The sequence below is a fragment of the Zonotrichia albicollis genome, chromosome 8 (genome assembly GCF_047830755.1).
Source record: "Zonotrichia albicollis isolate bZonAlb1 chromosome 8, bZonAlb1.hap1, whole genome shotgun sequence".
In the NCBI taxonomy this organism is placed as follows: domain Eukaryota; kingdom Metazoa; phylum Chordata; class Aves; order Passeriformes; family Passerellidae; genus Zonotrichia; species Zonotrichia albicollis.
Genome location: NC_133826.1, coordinates 6,305,789 through 6,322,467, shown reverse-complemented (window position 1 = coordinate 6,322,467; position 16,679 = coordinate 6,305,789). Strand labels below are relative to the sequence as shown.

The following is a 16,679-nucleotide window of genomic DNA, read 5'->3' as shown; positions in this document are numbered from 1 at the left end:
CCAGGATGGACTTGTCCCTAACACAGCCTGACAGTGTTACTGTTCAGAAATGAGTGGGATTTGTCAGGAGCCTGTAATACCCACTGCATTTTGAGCCAGGTTCTTTTGATGTCCATTTTCTGATGTGCTGCCCTGGGGAAATCTGCCATCTATTCATCTATTCAATCCTTTAATAACATCCCTTGTGCCAGGAACATCATAATGCTGAACACCGTGACTGAGACGTTACTATGAATATGCTGAAGATCCTTGCTCGGTGTACGATGAAACAATCTTTGGGGAATAAGTGAAACAAAAGAGTGTGTAGGATATCCTTTAATTCAATGAGGAATGTGGGTGGAGAAGTAATTGAAATGAACAAGATGCTTTGGATTTTCGTAAATGCCTTAAATACTTCAGGGTGTGCTTAAAGCTTTGTGTGTGTGTGTGTGTGTGTGTGTGTGTGTGTGAACGATTTCACTGCTCGAAGAACTGATGAAAGCAGGAGCCCATGTCAAGAAGCAGCCCATGTTTTTAACCATTCTTCACCTGCCCCTATCACATCTTTTCCCTGAGGTATGAGCACTGTGGCAGTTCTGATAGAGGAGAAACAACCCTATGAAGAATTTTAGGGCTGTGTGTGGCTGACTGACAGCCACCTGCTGCTGAGAGCTGCTGCAGTGGCTGCCTTCCCTCCCCGTGCCCTCAGCAGTGGCAGCTGGTTTGGGCCCTCCCCTACAGCAGCCACCAGTTGCCTCAGTCAAGTGTGGCTGAATTCGAGCTCCATATTCCTGAGTTATTTCAGAAACAAAGATGAGCCTGCAATCTGCAGCACAGGTGTGGGAGCCTTTCTCCTTTGAGAAACAGCTTCAAATATTCTGTGCACAAAGGATGGTGGTTTTGATGCCTGCTGCACCCATTGTCATTGAGGAGCAGTAGGGAGGAAAAGACCAAGATGCCAACAGCAGATAAGCCGACAAAGTGTTAGGAAAGTGATGCCTGCCAGATTCTTTAAAGAATAAAATCCCTTTTGCTGGAGTTTGACTCAATCACACCTTGAATGATTTAATTACCAAAATTCATTAACCAGAGCTCAGAGCCATGTATGACCATGCATAGCAGCTATTCATCTATCTCCAGTGCAACAAAGAAGGGAAATGCTTAAGATAACAATGAGCCAACGACATCTATCACTTCCTTTCAAGTAAGTTTCAGTTCCTCCCTAAAGAAAACTCAGCTCTTTCTTTGAATCTACAAAGACATAAAGAATAAACTCATATATACATATTAGATCAAACCCTTCACATAAGCATTGAAAAGAAAAAAAAAGGTAATGTAGATGAAGGTTTATATTTTTGTTTACTTACATCCTCAAAAAAAAAAAAGGCCCCTCAAACAACAAAACAAATCAGACTGGAAATATGTAGCTGCATGGTCATAAACAAGTTGACAATGCTACACTTGGACTGAAAACTTTGTCTGAAACATATTTCCTACCTCAAACACAAACTGTGAGCTTCATGGATGATGTGTGTCCTCACTGCTCCTGCTGTCCCCCATCCTCTGCCTTCCTTTGCCCCAGCACTCACTGGGCTCCTTCTCTCTGCTCCCTTCTCTGACCAGGACCAGCAGCTTTCCCTCTCCTCCCTCAGGTTCACAGACCTGCGGATCTGGAGGAATTGGAGAGAGAAATAATGAGAAAAAATGCTATGATAGCGTTCCCCTCAGGGCCCCAGTGCTGCACAGCCCTGCCTGTGAGGCAGAGATGGGCTGCATCCCTCTTTGCTGTGCTCTGGCAGCACAGGCTATACAAGGAGTCTGATGTAGCAGCTTCTCACCTTCATCCGTTTGTCTTTGTTCCCACCTTGGACTTGGATTTCTATTTGGGTGCCTTCCACACAACCACAGAACAGCAGAGCTTCTCTAACTCGGTGACACAGCCCCCTCAGCTCTGCCCATAGCCCTCACCCTGTCAATGGGGATAGCACTGAGGAATTAGAAACTGAAAATGACACCATATAAAGATGCAGGGAAACTTGAGATTTAAAGATAAATTGAAAACATCATAATCTTTACGGAAGAAGGAAAAGGAGGTACATAGCAGAAATAAACAGAATTGAGGGTTACACAGAGAACAATTTTTCCTACATAAGAAAATAAAAGGGTGTTAAGTTAAATTGTACAGTAGAGCATTTACATCTGCTGGAAGAAAATACTTTCAAAGTGCCACAATTAGTGCCTGGAACTCACTTTTACAAGAAATCACAGACTAAAACAGGATTTAAAATTATTAGATGTTTTTCTTCATGTGTAAAATGTGTCTCTATATAAGTACAATGATGTACAGATTTATTTAATTTGTGTACTGAATCTGTAAAAAATTCTGACAGCTTTTTTGGTCCTAGAATATAGTTATGCTGGAAGAAACTAAAGAAAAGACACATCAAAAGATATCACTTCAGAAGTCATAATAGTGAGTTGTTTAATAATACTGATGTTGATGTGATTTTTCAATTTGCAACAGTTTTATTTCCCACTGTCTGTAATTAAAATCAAGTCAAGTTTGAATTGTAGTGTTTCCATTTCTCTAAAATTCTTTCATCCTTAGAATTTTCCTTGCATCTGAAGCACTGACATTCAAGGGAGTGGGTTCTGTTCACAAAAACAGTCATTCAAAAATCCTCCAAAAAACATCCTCTGTGCTGCTGTTTGCTGGTGGAATTCCTCTCTGCCAGTGTCTGGTGAGGTTTGCTCCCATCCAACAGCCCTGCTTCCAGGAGTGAGTGCCCCAAGCACGTTCACTGCAGCCCACACAAATGCCTGAGATGTTGTTTGTGAGCTTCTAAGCTCGGTTGTAGGGCCTTTTTTTGGTCTAGGTTGGAGAGTCTCAGTTTAAAAATCACCTGTTCTTCACCACTGTGCTTCCTATTGGCCGTGAAGTGTAGAAATTTTGGTGGTGCATATGGGAAAGTGTGTAGGGCTGTCAACAACTCTGAAACTCCTTTATAGAAGTTGTGAGACACTTTCTTTATTGAGTTGTGCTGGGCCCTCCCTCCTCACCAATATATCCCACTTGAGGCAGGTTTTTTTAGACCAAACTGGCATGAATGATGACTTTTATCCAAACACTGAGAATCTCAGTTCTCCTAGCATCCACCATCCTCTGGCACAGCTCCAACGATATTCCTGGAGTACTATCAGCCTTAGGAGAGTTTTATATGACTGAGGAAATTAAATAATTGCACATCCCAGGGACACCCTAATATACATGGGACAAGTTGTAAAATCAGGAGTTCTACAATTCCAGGCCAAACCCTTAAATGCATTTTTTGAGTGATAACGAGCAGGTATTTAATCTTCACAGGGTTACTAGCAGGTTTCAACTATTTGTAAATTACTTTAAAATCTTCAGATGGAAAATACATATCTGTCAGCATTTTAGGGAGATGAATTTCTGTAGATGGAGTCAATGTCTCAAACTCCTATTCATTTTTGTCTCTGAACCAGAAAGCAGATATTTAGGTGGTTATTTCATATCTTCCAAATGATGGCTTTTCAGGTAATCATCATAATAACCTTTCCCATAAGAGACTCTCCAAGTGGTTTCACAGACTTTCCTAAGGACTTATGGAAAACTTACTCATGCTGTAGATATAACCACTTTTACTGCACACAAAGAGAGGGGATCAGGGGGGTTAAATGTCACTCAGCAAGGCAGCAAAGAGTTGAACAAGAACCTGTTTCTCCTGATTCCCGATCCTGGCAGGCTTTTTGTTACTGAGCACAGACATGTTCATCTGGAATGGCCTCACAAATACATGAGCCCCATGAGTATTCACTAAAGCCACTTCCAGCTTCTGGCCAGATCAGGAATGTAATCAAAAAGGTGCTTAAGCATTGCCAGGGCTTCTAAATATGGATGAATAACAAAATAAACAATAAGAATTAAATGATCCAGTTGTTTATTGGAGCTACTAAATCCTGTAATTTGACTTCTTGCTTAGCAGAGGCTTTCAAATTACCTGAGTATCACATCTCACACTCAAATACTGAGTCCAAATAACAACCCTTGAAGAGTTGTCCTGTGAATATGAGTGAGTTTGCACGTGGATTTGTGTCCTCACCCTCTCATCTCTTCCTTGCACTTCCTCAGCCCTGCCCTGAGCAGGATGACCCTGCTGCCACAATGATTTCAGCTCCCTCCACATTCTCTGCAAGGCCAGGGCACTGACTGACACACTGGGTTGGACCAGCAGAGTTGGATTTGCTTTGCTCAGCCCCTCTGTCTCTGGCCATGGATGGACACAGAAAATTGTAAGAACTAAATTTCCTTTGAGACTTACCACTTTGTCAGCTGTGGCAGAAATTGGCCAAGAGATCTTAAAGATACAGGAAAGAGCGAAGGGGAGAGAAAGACAATTTAATTGAAAAAGTGCTATTTCCTTATGGAGTTTGGTGTAATAATCTAAAATGGGTGCCAGAGGGAGAGAAAGAGAAAAAATTGAGATGTCCTTGAAGCCCAAAGCCTTGCTCAGGCTCCCATAGAGGTTTGGATATGGACATAGATCTCTTAGAAACTCTAGGTCAGTGCCTGGAGTATGGACAGAAAAGCAATGGATGTTCAAGATTTAGCCAGCATAGACAGTAAAAAGTCATACCCCTTTCAAAAGCATAATGAGTTTACTGTTGGAAAGGATTACCACACAATTTTTTTTTTTTTTTTAACTTCTCAGGATACATGGCACATTTAAAATTGAAACTGGACAAAATAAGAACAGGTATTGAGCATGGAGTGACTCGAAACTGAGTCATACAATGAGATGATGACCTAGCAGGCCTCTTTCCTTCCAAGAGATTAAGTCCTATCTGGTGGAAAATGCATCATAGATTAATTAAGTGCCCATGTATTAGTGGCTTTATCGTATGACTCACTAATACTGAGTTAACCTTAATATAGGATTCTGAGAATCTTAAGCCAAGGATTTTATTGATTCACATTGTTCTGGGGCAGGTAGTACTTGAGTTTAATGGATGAAGACTGCACAGAATTTAGAAAAATCAAAGATTCAAGGCTGATGAGGTAATAAAAACGTATTGAGACAGACACCACCGGAGCTGGGCGAGTCCCTCAGCCACTAGAGGGCAAAGCCACAGCACTGCAGTCGGCAGCGCCGTCTGCTCGCCTCTTTCCAAGGGTGCTGTCAGCGAGGGCGTTTATTTTACAACAAAAACTGGTTAAATGATCACTAAGCCCTTCACTAGGAACGGCACTAGTAATGAATACTTAGAGTATTGTTTCTGTCAAAAGTATTTTTCTGTCAAAAACTGTGGCACACAAGCAGTTATTAGCAACTGTGCAGAAAAAAAGGCCAACATTTTCTTCCATGGAACTGGGAATAAAAGCTTCAGTCACTCAAGAGGTTTGGACTCTCAGTCTCACAGCACAGGCCTTTCCTCCTCGAGATCTTGCATATCAGGAGAAGGCTGAGCACTTGTATCAGCAACTACTTTGGGAAAGTAATGAACATTTTGCTGCAAAGTTTTCCAGTTTCTGACGGTACCAGATCAGACCGAGAGACTCCTGAATGCTTCAGTGACAGATTTTGGAGACGTGCAGAGCCTTGTGTACAATCCCCTACCCAGGTCAGCCTCTGACCTTCTAATATTGAGAATTCTTGCTCTCTCCACTGGTTCTTGCCCTCTCCTGCGCAATGCACGTTATCAAGCATCTGTTCTCTGCTCACACTAAATTTCCCACTGCACTTTTCAGAGATCAGGCGTGGGTCAGCTTTGGGGTGGACCTGAGAGACTGCTTTGCACAAGAGCAATGTGCTGTCTGTGACAGTGGCCAGAAGCAGATGCCAGAGGAAGAGTTTAGTAGCAGGATAATCACACAGTCACACTTGTCAGGAGTGTCCTCCCAGCTCCCAGCCAGGCATGTCTCAGGCTTCCTGAGTGAGAAAAGTTATCTTGGTATGCAATATGCTTCAAAGGCTTTGCCTTCTGTGAAGGAGTCCACCCATCCCTTGAACCATTGCAAACACTGCCATCCCCACGGCTGCTCCCATCATGTGCTGAGCAGCACATGAGCTGTGTCAGATGATGCTGAAAGGGATGACAGGTTGTTACTTCTTAGTGCCCCAGGAAATCAGCTCCTGCATAGACAAGCAGCCAGAATGCACAGCTACAGACACACAGTTCTATTTCCCAGGGAGCAGACTTACAGGACTGAACTCCTGCTTCTGTCAAAATTAAGTTTTTACGACCGCCTGATTTTGACATTCCCTATGCTGGGAAATCCAGCTTGTCCTGTCCTAAACTGTCCTGTGATTAATTACCTTCCCTGGTAGAAGACCTCACAGGAAGATGAATACATCTGCATGCACTCACTGACTCTTGAAGGTCCTTAAAACCTGTGATTGAGTCACCCCTTCACCTTCTTTCTTGACACTGAAATAGATTGAAGCTTTTCACTTTCAGTCTAAATCATTCTTATTGATCTTCTCTGAGCCATCTCTTTTTCAGCTTCTATTAAGGAATTAAGGAATTTGGGTATCAGACTTCAGGAGCAGTGGGATTAGTACCAGAAAAATAGAGACCTCTTTCTATATTCTCCTGTTTATAAACCCAAGGATTGCATTATCCTCTTGGCTACAGCACACACCACCTGCTTATTTTCTCCTGATTATATGTGATGATTCTTGAGGTTTTTGAGCATTAACTTGTAAAAGCACAAATTCTCTCATCCTATAATCACTCCCTCTATTCCTTGATGCATGCTTTTACATTTGGCTGTACAGAAATGCACATTACTTGTTATCAAGCTGTCTCAGCTACTTTGCAGCATGACTTGTTATTTATTAATCCCTATTGCTTACATCACTTGCAAACTCTTTAAGTGATGATTTTATGTTCTTCTTAAAACCATTAATATCAATACAATGCAGTGTAGAACTAATTGCCACAGGATGCAGAAACACATTCTTTGATGATGACTTTCTGTTTTCCCACTTTGTAACTGTCAGTTAGTTAGAGTCTCAACAGTTTAATAAGTGCTGTGATGAGTCGGTATCATTTTGGTTTCTTAATTAAAATGCTGCAAGTTACCAGAACAAATATTTTGCCGGCCTACTTACCTTCATCAAGCAAACTTGTAATGCCATTTAAAAAATCAAATTATTTTCGCAAGATTTATTTTCCACATTAATTTGCAGTTATTGTGTTTCCATTCTTTAATTCTTTTTCAATCAAGTAATCTAGATAATGTCCAATTTTATTACCCAGAATTCTTGTCAGTCTGGCAGGTTGTAATTACCTTGGTCACCTTGTTTACCCTTTTAAAATATGGGTACAATATTTCATCCAGTCCTCTGGAACTTTAACAGTGTTCCAAGATTTATTGAAAATCAACATTAATGGTCTAAAGATACTCTGTGCCAGTGCTTTTAAAACTTTTGGATGCAAGTTACCTGGATCTGCTGATAGCCAACTTCATTAGCTTCTGTTTAACATCCTCCTCAGTGCTTGTTGTAATGGAATGTATTTCATCATCGTCATCATCATCATCATCATCATCATCATCATCTATTTGTGTATCATATGGCTCTTCCCCAAAAACAGACCAGGAATAATTATTGAGTTCTGCTTTCCTACATTGTTGTTAACCATTCCACTATTTCTACCTAGAAACAGAATGAAGACATTATGAACTTCCTTTTCTCCAGGTTTCTGCAAGTTTCACCACGTAGTTTAAAAAATCCTCTTATTTGTCTTTAACTCTGTTGTTCAAAGATTACTCTGGCATCATTTTAAATCCCTTGCAACTCCTAGATCCCAGCATGTTACACACATCTTTGTATTTACCCTATAATAATAATAATAATAATAATAATAATCTGTGCTGCTCCCTGCAACCAGGGCACCTCACCTTTCACCTTTCTAACTGTGCTGCTCTTTCCCCCTTTGCCAGCCCCTGCCTTTTGCAAATTGAGTATCCTCTTCTCTCTGTTCTCCTTTATGCCTTTTCCTTGGTAGCTTCTCCTAAAGAACTGGGAATAATACTTGGGAAAAGAGGTGGCAAGCTCAGGCACCATTTCTTGTGACAATGCTGTGGAGGCCCATGGACATGGAAGAACTGCAAAAACATTTGGGAGAGTTTGTAATTTGGACTCTTGTGCCAAGTGAAAGGTCATGGTCCATGGTCCATGGTCTTACAGCCTTGCTGTGGCTTGGGATCAAAATTATTGGTTTGGTTTGTACACAGTGTTTCTCACTATCAATATTGAAATGTTTCTTCTTCTAGCAGAGGGAGCACATTGAGAACACAGGATGGGCAATCTCCCTGCTCTAAGCTCAGGTGTCTGGCACCACAAGTGCCTGGAGCAGCTCCCTGGAGCTTGTGGAGTTTGCTGCTCCCCCAGATACATCTTCATTAGGAACAAGTCACAAGGCATCCAAGATACCCAGGAGGAATGGGGAATGACACCATGTCCCATCACTTTAACTCACAGAGATGATTCCCATTGCTTCTAACTTCTGTTTTGCATGCTTTCCTGCTTTGCCTTCTTGCAAAACAACCAGTTAGGACCCTTCAGGAAAAACCTCTCCATGTTTGGTGAGAAGACATCCCAATGAATGGTATCCAGAGGAATAAAAGTAGAACAAAATTATGGTAGTGATATTCACAGATGGCAAAGCTATGCACTGGCTTGCATTTGGCCAGAGGTTACGTGGTGTAACACCACTCACTCTTTAATTAATTTCCCTTTTTTTTTGTCAGGCATATTGTGTGTTTATCAGTCTGAGGTGTTTCATGAGAACCATTTTGAGGACAGTAATTGTATATTGCACCAATCTGAACGCCCCAACTGTGCTTCACAAGCATGACAACACTAATTGCTAAAGAGATAGCAAGTTGGGGTTAACCAGGAATGCTTTATGGGAGTAAATAAATTCCATCTCCATTAACATGCTTCTCCCAGCTATGATGGATGAGCATTTTTTATCTCCTCAGCTATTTGCCCATGGATTGATGATTCAGTTGATTGGGAGTATCTCATATTTTTCGCTTGAAAAGCACATAGTTCCACCAGAATCAATGAATAAACATTAAGTGCTTCCCTTTCATTTCAAGCGGGATGGGCTGATGCTCTTGGAGCAAGGAGGCCTAGATTTTATCACCGGGGCTCATTACACTGCATTCACTGACATATGCGGCAAGTTAATGGAGAAGCCCAACCTGCTGGAAAGGAATGGCCTGTAAGTGTGAAGGCCTGGGAAGAGGGAATGGCTGTGCAGCTGCATTAGCAGCCACCACACTCACCTTTCCCTCCTTCCTGGGCTGACATGGCCCTGCTGCAGCTGGGAGATCACAGACCTGCACCAAGCTGAGGGGACAGCGACTCCTTCCCATTCCCCTGGCACCAAGCGAGCCTTTCCTGAGGGGGAACCTAGGTGAGGGGTTCCTGAGGCAAGAGGTTCCCGAGGTGAGGAGTGAGGGGCTCCTGACGCGTGGGATGGGGGGTTCGTGAGGCGCTGGGCACTCGCTCGCCCCGGTGAGGCTGCCGGCGGTGGTGAGGGCGCGCTGTGCCGGTTCGCAGCCCGGCACCGGCCGCCTCCCACCCAGCCCGCGCCCGGCGGACCGCGGCACACGCGGGGAGTGACAGTTCCTGGAGTTCCCGAGCGCCCGCAGCCAGGGGAAGAGTCCCGCTCCCGGCATGGGCGGCCGCCTCCTCTTGGAGAGAGATCGGGTGAGACTCCGGGCGCGGTGTCACGGTTTGGCGTGCCCTGCCGGCTCGCCATCGCGACTTCTGTGGGGAACGAGCGTGGTCGTTTGTTGTTATTTGGTATGTGTGGTGTTGTTGTTTTGGGTTTTTTCCCCCTCTCTTTTTCTTTTTGCGTGTTGTGTTTCTCTTTTTTTTTCTTTCCTTTTTTATTTTTAATTTCTGGAAGCCTCTTTGCTGAGGACTGAACGTGTCTGCCAGCGGATGGCTCCGGGCCTCGCACCTCTCGGGGCGGCGAGGGCGTCCCGCAGGATGGTGTCCCTTTCCGATTGTGGAGACGCTCAACATGAAATGGCGAGATAACACACGTTCGGCTCCCAGCCGCGAGTCCTTCTGACCAGGTTTTGTGGAGTGGTCACACTACGCACACTGCAGCCGCTGCCCGGAGGCGCGTCCCTCGGCCGCGGGGCACCGGCAGCGCCCGGTGGCGGCGGTGGGTGCCCGCTGCCGCCCCCGCCTCTGTGTGTATGTGTGTGTGTGTGTGTGTGGCTGCGGGGGCCGCGGGCTCGGCGGGTCCCCGCGGGGACAGAGCGGGCGGCTGCTCCCGCTGTCCGGCCGCTATGGGGGTGCCGGTGCGGACCCCGGGGCCCGGCGAGGGGGTGCCGGCGCGGACCCCGCGGCGCGGGGCGGGGGCGCGGCAGCTCCGCGCCGCCTCCCCGGCGGTGCCGCAGTGCCGTGCGCTGCCGCCGGGGCCGGGCAGGGGGCGCTGCTGCCGGGCGCTGCGGCGGCCTTGGCCGCGGAGGCAGCGAGCGAGCGCGGCTGGCGGCGGCGAGGGCGCGCCGGCCCCCAGCGCTCCCGGGGCGGACCCGGGAGATCCCCTCGCCATGCAGACCCGGCGGCGCCTGCTGCCTCCCGAGGTGAGTGAGCGGTGTGCGGCACGCAGCCCGCGGGCCCGGCAGGCCGGGGTACCCCGCTTCCCAGGCCCCTGCCGCCCGCAGCGAGGCCCCGCGGGCGGGCGGGCGGGGAGGGCTCCGGCGCCTCGGTGGAGCCGCCGTATCGCCGACAGCGCCCTGGGCCTGCCGGCTCCGGGCGCCCCCGAGCCCCGCCGCCCTTGTCCTCGGCACGCCACCAAGGGGGAAGGCAGCGGTCGCCCCCCAGCCCTCCCCGGCGGCCGCCGTGGTCCTTGAGCTCCCTCCCCGCCGTTCCCCCTCCGTCCCCGGGCCGCCGGAGGTGACCCGCTCGCCCGGGGCACCTTTCTCCCGATGCCGGGGATGGGGAAGGAGCTGCTGCTCCCCCCGGGACGCCCCGGGAGCCGCGCGGGGCAGGGCGAGGCTGTGCCCGGGCAGCCGCGGCTGCCGGGCCGGGCAGGGGAGGGAGGATCCCTGTTTGCATCTCGTGCCCTTTTTATGGCCTGATCTCCGCTCTCTCCCCGGGCAGGGAATGTTACTTGCTCATCGCGATGTGTAACAAGTCACTCCTGCAATGGTGGTAGTGCTGGAGGGGGATGGGGAGAGCGGGCGGGATGCGTTTTATAACATCTCTAATTACGTGAAATTGTGGTCATGTCTCACTCTAAGAATAACTGGCACTCTTGACATGTCAGACTTTTTGCAGAGGTAGGCTAGTTTCTTGCTCGTAAATGTTATGGCTAAATAGGTGCCTGTGGCAGAATGTGGCTCAAGAAATGTTTTTATCTTCTTAACCAGACAGAGAAACAAGTAGCAGATGGAAATTGATAGAGTTTATGTTTTCGTGTTAACGATCTTCTTTATTTATAGACAGGATATTCCTTATTATTTTATGAAAGAGGTTTTTCAGAGAGTGTCATTTTTACACATATTTTCATTCAGTTCAGGTATTAAAAGTTAACTGAATTCCATCAATCTTCTTATTAAGTATGATTGTCTCAGATTAGAATTTCTGAATAACACTGCCCTCAGTTTTTGTGTCCAGACAGAACCCAAACCTGGAAGGAGCTGTGTAAAAACAAATAAAATAGTAATAACAAAAAAGATGCTCTACCTGAATAAAAGCTTTTATTTGCTTTGGGCAGCATTTAATTGACAAGGCAAGGTTTTAAAACATTGTAATTAACTTCTATTAGCAAGTAATTTTCGATTGCATGGAACACATCCTGATTTTAGATACACCTTCAGTGGCTGAGACATCCAAATCCTTTGTTGCTGCCTGAACCCTCTGTGTGCTTCTTTTTATAAAGTTAAGGCATGTGATGCAAAATGAGAAGACCAGTCTCCTTGACCCAAGAGAGACAAATTTAAAAATCTCTTCAGAGGTTTGGGGAATCTGAAATGGAAGCTGAAGAAGGGTTTAAAATTTCAAACGAGCCTCCCCCTCTAATTGAAGCCCTGATCAGCCCTGAACAAGTTACCATGTTCTGACACACTGTGATTTATTTGCATTGCTTTATGGTGCCTGCTTTAGTGTGTGAGAAAGGCAGAAACCCACCCCAAAGCCGCCGTGCTGACTCCTGATCCTGGGTGTTATTTTTGTGTGTTAGCTCTGAGGCAGTTACGAGGCTGGGGATTAAATACTTTCAAACACACACTCATTTCAGGATCTGAGGCCTGGGGCTAAGGCTGAGATGAAATACAGTTTTTTTAGCCTGGCATAAAGTCTGGCTGTGATTGTCTCAGGGAACAAAGGTAGAGACCGAACAAAGATGCTGTATTAAAACTTGTGGCCAAAGAATGATAAGCTTTTAATGTCTGTTGTAGTCTGTCCACTTGCTGTGCCAGCTTTGGCAGAAAACAGCTTGCTTGTTTTTCAGCTTGCAAGCAATCTATAGAAAATTACCTGGAAATTATTTTGCTAAAGGATTAGAGTGGCCTTTTGCTTTTATTCAAGTTGGCCAAAAAGAGGTTTTGAGAACTTGTGTGTTCATGTTTTGTTGATCAGAGAAATCCTTTCTATATGCTAAGCTGAGAATCTTCCCAATAAAACTGATTCTCTTAACTGAAAATCAGTTGAGGAATGATAGTTTCAGTGCACAGTTAGTCTGTGTGCTGCTGAATCTGTGATCTTTTCCAGAACACTGTTGTAAGATGCCAGTATATTCATAGGCTTCTTTGAAAGTGTTATATAAAGGCTAATGTTTATTTTTGTAATGTGATTGAGATTAAAGAAATTGAAGGGTGGCCTGTTTATGGTTCTATTTGTGATTCTTTAGGAGACTCAGACTTTTATGTGGATAGAAATGTGAACTAATATGCTTGGTTTTCCCTGCTGTTGTTTCTGTAAAGCATTGAGAAGGGTACAATGGCACTGCAAGTTGACAAAGCTTTTTGTGTTGATAAGCAATAGAAAGTCAAAAGTAAATGGCTGAAAGTAACTGAAAGCATTGAGTTTGAGCTGATAGAGACAGCTTTTACTTCTGTGTTAGCTAGAAGTGTTGGCTATATCTTGTAATATTGTGAAAATTGTGTCAATTAATGCAGATGGATAGGATGATATAAAATATACATCAAGGATCCTTCATTGACATAGTAGCTTCTACTTGAATTGGAATTCAGGAAAACAGAATTCAGGATATGTATTGATACAACTTTTTGGACTAATAACTAGAGCAAAACATGTTATATAGTTATAAAAAAAAATGCACACTGAAAAATCAGTGTGATAAAAGTAAATGACCTTTATCCTAATGCACACAAATACAATTTATATGTAAAGAATAATTATTGGTCTTATCTCTATGAATAATTTTATTTTTACATACAAGTAAAGTACATTCCTACCTACTGTCTGTGTGGCTGTATTTTAATTTAGCTGCTATTCAGGTTGCCATAGCAGACAGGTAGAATAGGAAAAATACTTTTAAGGTGAGTTTTTATGTATTCTTTCACTGAATAATTCCAGTCTGGTGTATTACTGGATGATTCCATTGGTAATTATATTACTGCTGTGTTGCTGCAAGAGACAAACAGAGATGGCTAATATTGGTACTCCTTTTTCAGAAATAACAGCCCTCCAAGTAGTACATCACCTTCAAATAGGCTTAACATGAGTGGCAGAGGAAATCCATAAAGTGTCACTTAAACTATTTTAAAGGTAGTTACTAGAGAAATTGAATTAATTTAAAAGCATAGGTTGAAGGCAAGAATGCATGGCCAGGAACTTCAGGGTGTCAGCAGAAGGTAAATTGTTCCTTCCCTTTTCTTTCATCCAGATCTGCTCTGGGAGAGGGGATGTAAAGCAGCAAGTCCAGCCAGCTGAGGTTGCACAGGCATAGTTCTGTTACAGCAAAAAGGCAGAAGAACCAAAGGTGATAAACCATGTGAAAAGCAGGTGTAGAGTCACAACCTGTGGATCCTCTGTGGTTTAGAAGTGTGGAGCTGGAGTGCTCTCTGAAGAGCTTGTGTGGCATCTTCAGTCTGAGGGTGAACCAAGGCAATAGTTGGGTTAGTTATGAAGGCTGGGAAAAGAGAGCTTTAGGAAACTTCAGCATTGTTTTGTTTTCACGTGAAATTCGATCATTTGGAGATGTCAATATGCAGCAGTGTGACCATATGTTCTGCTTTGAAGTTTTGGTGTTCATGTATCAAGCTTTTCACATGTTTGTCCCCAGTGTACACTGAGCAAAGGAAAATGTGGACTTGAGTGCCGGATTTCCACTTGCACTGTTGCTTTGTTTGTCTCTATGTTTCTTGAGTAGAAATGATCAGCTTTCATATGGAATTATTTGCAGATAATGCTAACAGCTATACCCCTCCATATTTTGTCTCTGTGTTGTATATAGAATTTATAAATATCTTTGTCTTTCTTGCTATATGTATTATAGTTCATACCATCCCTCTGATATTTTGATGGCAGCTGAAGTTACAAACCTATCTGTAAATCAGTGGGGTATCAGTTGTTTAAGGGAACACACTGAAGGCCCAGAAGCATTCTAGTAAGCTCTGCTAGGATTTTCTAGGTTTGTCTGTCAGGCATTTTATTGCCTGCTGCTTGTTTCCTATGCTTCCCCTTCCTTTTAATATCCACAGGAAGCTTGATGAACTTCTGTTTTTAAGGGCTTGATGGCATAGTGGACTTGAGTAGGAAATGCAAATACATTTGGAAATGGTATTGCCCTTAACAATTTTTTCCAGCACTGTTTTGTTGTATTTCTGTTGTAATTTGGTTCCAGCACAGTGCCAGAGGTGGGAAGGTTTCCCATGGAGGCTTGAGGCATCAGCTGGTGCTTCAGGCAGTGCTGCTGGCCCTGTGGAGGGGATGGGTTTGTGTGTAAAGCAATGCAGTAAATGTGCTTTTGCTGGTGTCATCCTGGTTTTTGGCCTGACTCGAGCTGAACTGATGTTTGCAGTAGCTACAAAGAAGCACTAAAGCCTAATATACACAAAACTGGATGTGTTTCTTCCTCTGCTGTTTTCTGTGTGTGAAAATGTTGTAGAATTCAGTTTGATAACTATTTTAGGGCTGTTTCCCAGCTATTCTTCATTAGAGAAATTAGGCATGATCAAAGATGCTTGAAGTGTTTTCTGCTTTTCTTTACTGAGCTGAGAAGACCCCTTGTCCAGTTAAGAGCTAGAAAAGAAATGATTTACACCAAATTATTACCATGCTGACTGGTAGTGTTTCAAAATTTTCCTTATTGAGTACTTGTAGTACAATTTTGCAGAAGAGGTTTTTTTTCATTAGTAAAATGGTAGCTGGGAGGAACTTGTCATTCCTCTTTGCAGCGTACAAGGAATTCAGAGGACATTTCCTATCAGGTGATAAATTGAAATTAGGCCATACTTGGGTCAGAGACTCGTGTGTGCTCTATCAATTACAGAAGAGCTCTGGCTGCTCTAGTAGCACTTAACAGCCTTCTGGATTCTTGCAGTTTTAAAAAACATTGTAATTGGAAAGTTTTTATTTACTTTGGCAATATACTGAAGCCTTTTTTAATAAATAATCGAACTGAAATGTTACACAGGTTTTGGGTACAACATTTCTATTCCACTCTAAGTTTAAAATTTTGTTTAGGGAAGCAATAAGGGTGCAATACTTCAGCAGATTCATAGCAGATTATCAATGGAAGAACATACACCAGTACTTTTTTCCAAAAAGTAGTGTGATGCACTTAAATGGGTAAATGTTCAGTGGAAGAAGAGGATCAAAGAGCTTTCTAAATCACATAATACCTTCTTTATCTGTGAATGACACTGACTATTACAGGAGCTTTTCTTGTTTCCAGGTTCAGTTTTGTTGTGTCAAAACTCTGCTTTGAACTCAGTGTACATGTTGTCTTAGCTGTTTGCACTCCAAGTGTGAACTAGAAGATCGATTTAGGAGCACTAAAATAAAGGCCAAGCCATGTGAAATATGATTTTACAGTGTATGTAGTTACTATAAATTCAAGAAGAATTGGCAAATCGTATGAATATGCATAAAATTTATTGCTTGACCAGTTGGCCAGTCACATAATTGGAAGTTTGTAAGATACTACATCACAAAAATTGTAGATATTTTCAGGTTTGTGAGTCCTTTGTTTCTCAGTTATTGTTTATTGTACTTCTCTTGCATTTCTTTTAACCCAGTCAATGAAGCTGTTCTGTCATCTGTTTCATTTTCTTCTTCAACAGCTTGGTGTTTTTTTTCCCTCTCATTTTGAACTGTTGGATTTTAAGAGGAAGGTTGAAGACTGGTGTCAATAATAGTAAAATATGAGTCCTGGTTTCTGAGGATGCAGATTCCTCTGGTCTGTGTGGTGCACAGAGCTCATTCTGATCTTGGCTGTGCCACACCTGCAGTACCTCTGAGGTGCCCTGTGGTGATGAGTGTGGGGTGAAGGCAAACCCTGCCCCAGTCATCTGCTGAAGGTGCCTGGCAGAATCAAATTTGTATTCCCACTTCAAGTTCTGCAGCTCTGAGCTTTGCATATCAATTTAAGCAAAATGAAATTAATCTGGTTTCTCTGCCAGGTGGGGAAGGGCAGTGAGTGAGGAGCTGCACATTTGGTTTTTCTGCAGGTGC

General features: G+C 43.9%; 1 protein-coding gene across 4 annotated transcripts in view; it reads left to right on the top strand.

The window, feature by feature from the left end:
* Positions 1-9,575: 9,575 nt before the first annotated feature.
* Positions 9,576-16,679, top strand: part of ZFYVE9 (zinc finger FYVE-type containing 9) — a 57,973-nt gene continuing 50,869 nt past the window's right edge. For 2 of the 4 annotated variants that reach the window (XM_074545795.1, XM_074545793.1), the window contains exon 1: positions 10,452-10,618. The gene's annotated coding sequence lies outside the window, so the exon portion shown is untranslated. Of the gene's footprint in view, positions 9,729-10,451; positions 10,619-16,679 lie in introns of those variants that run through there. The other 2 variants (XM_074545794.1, XM_074545796.1) reach the window with 2 other exon arrangements.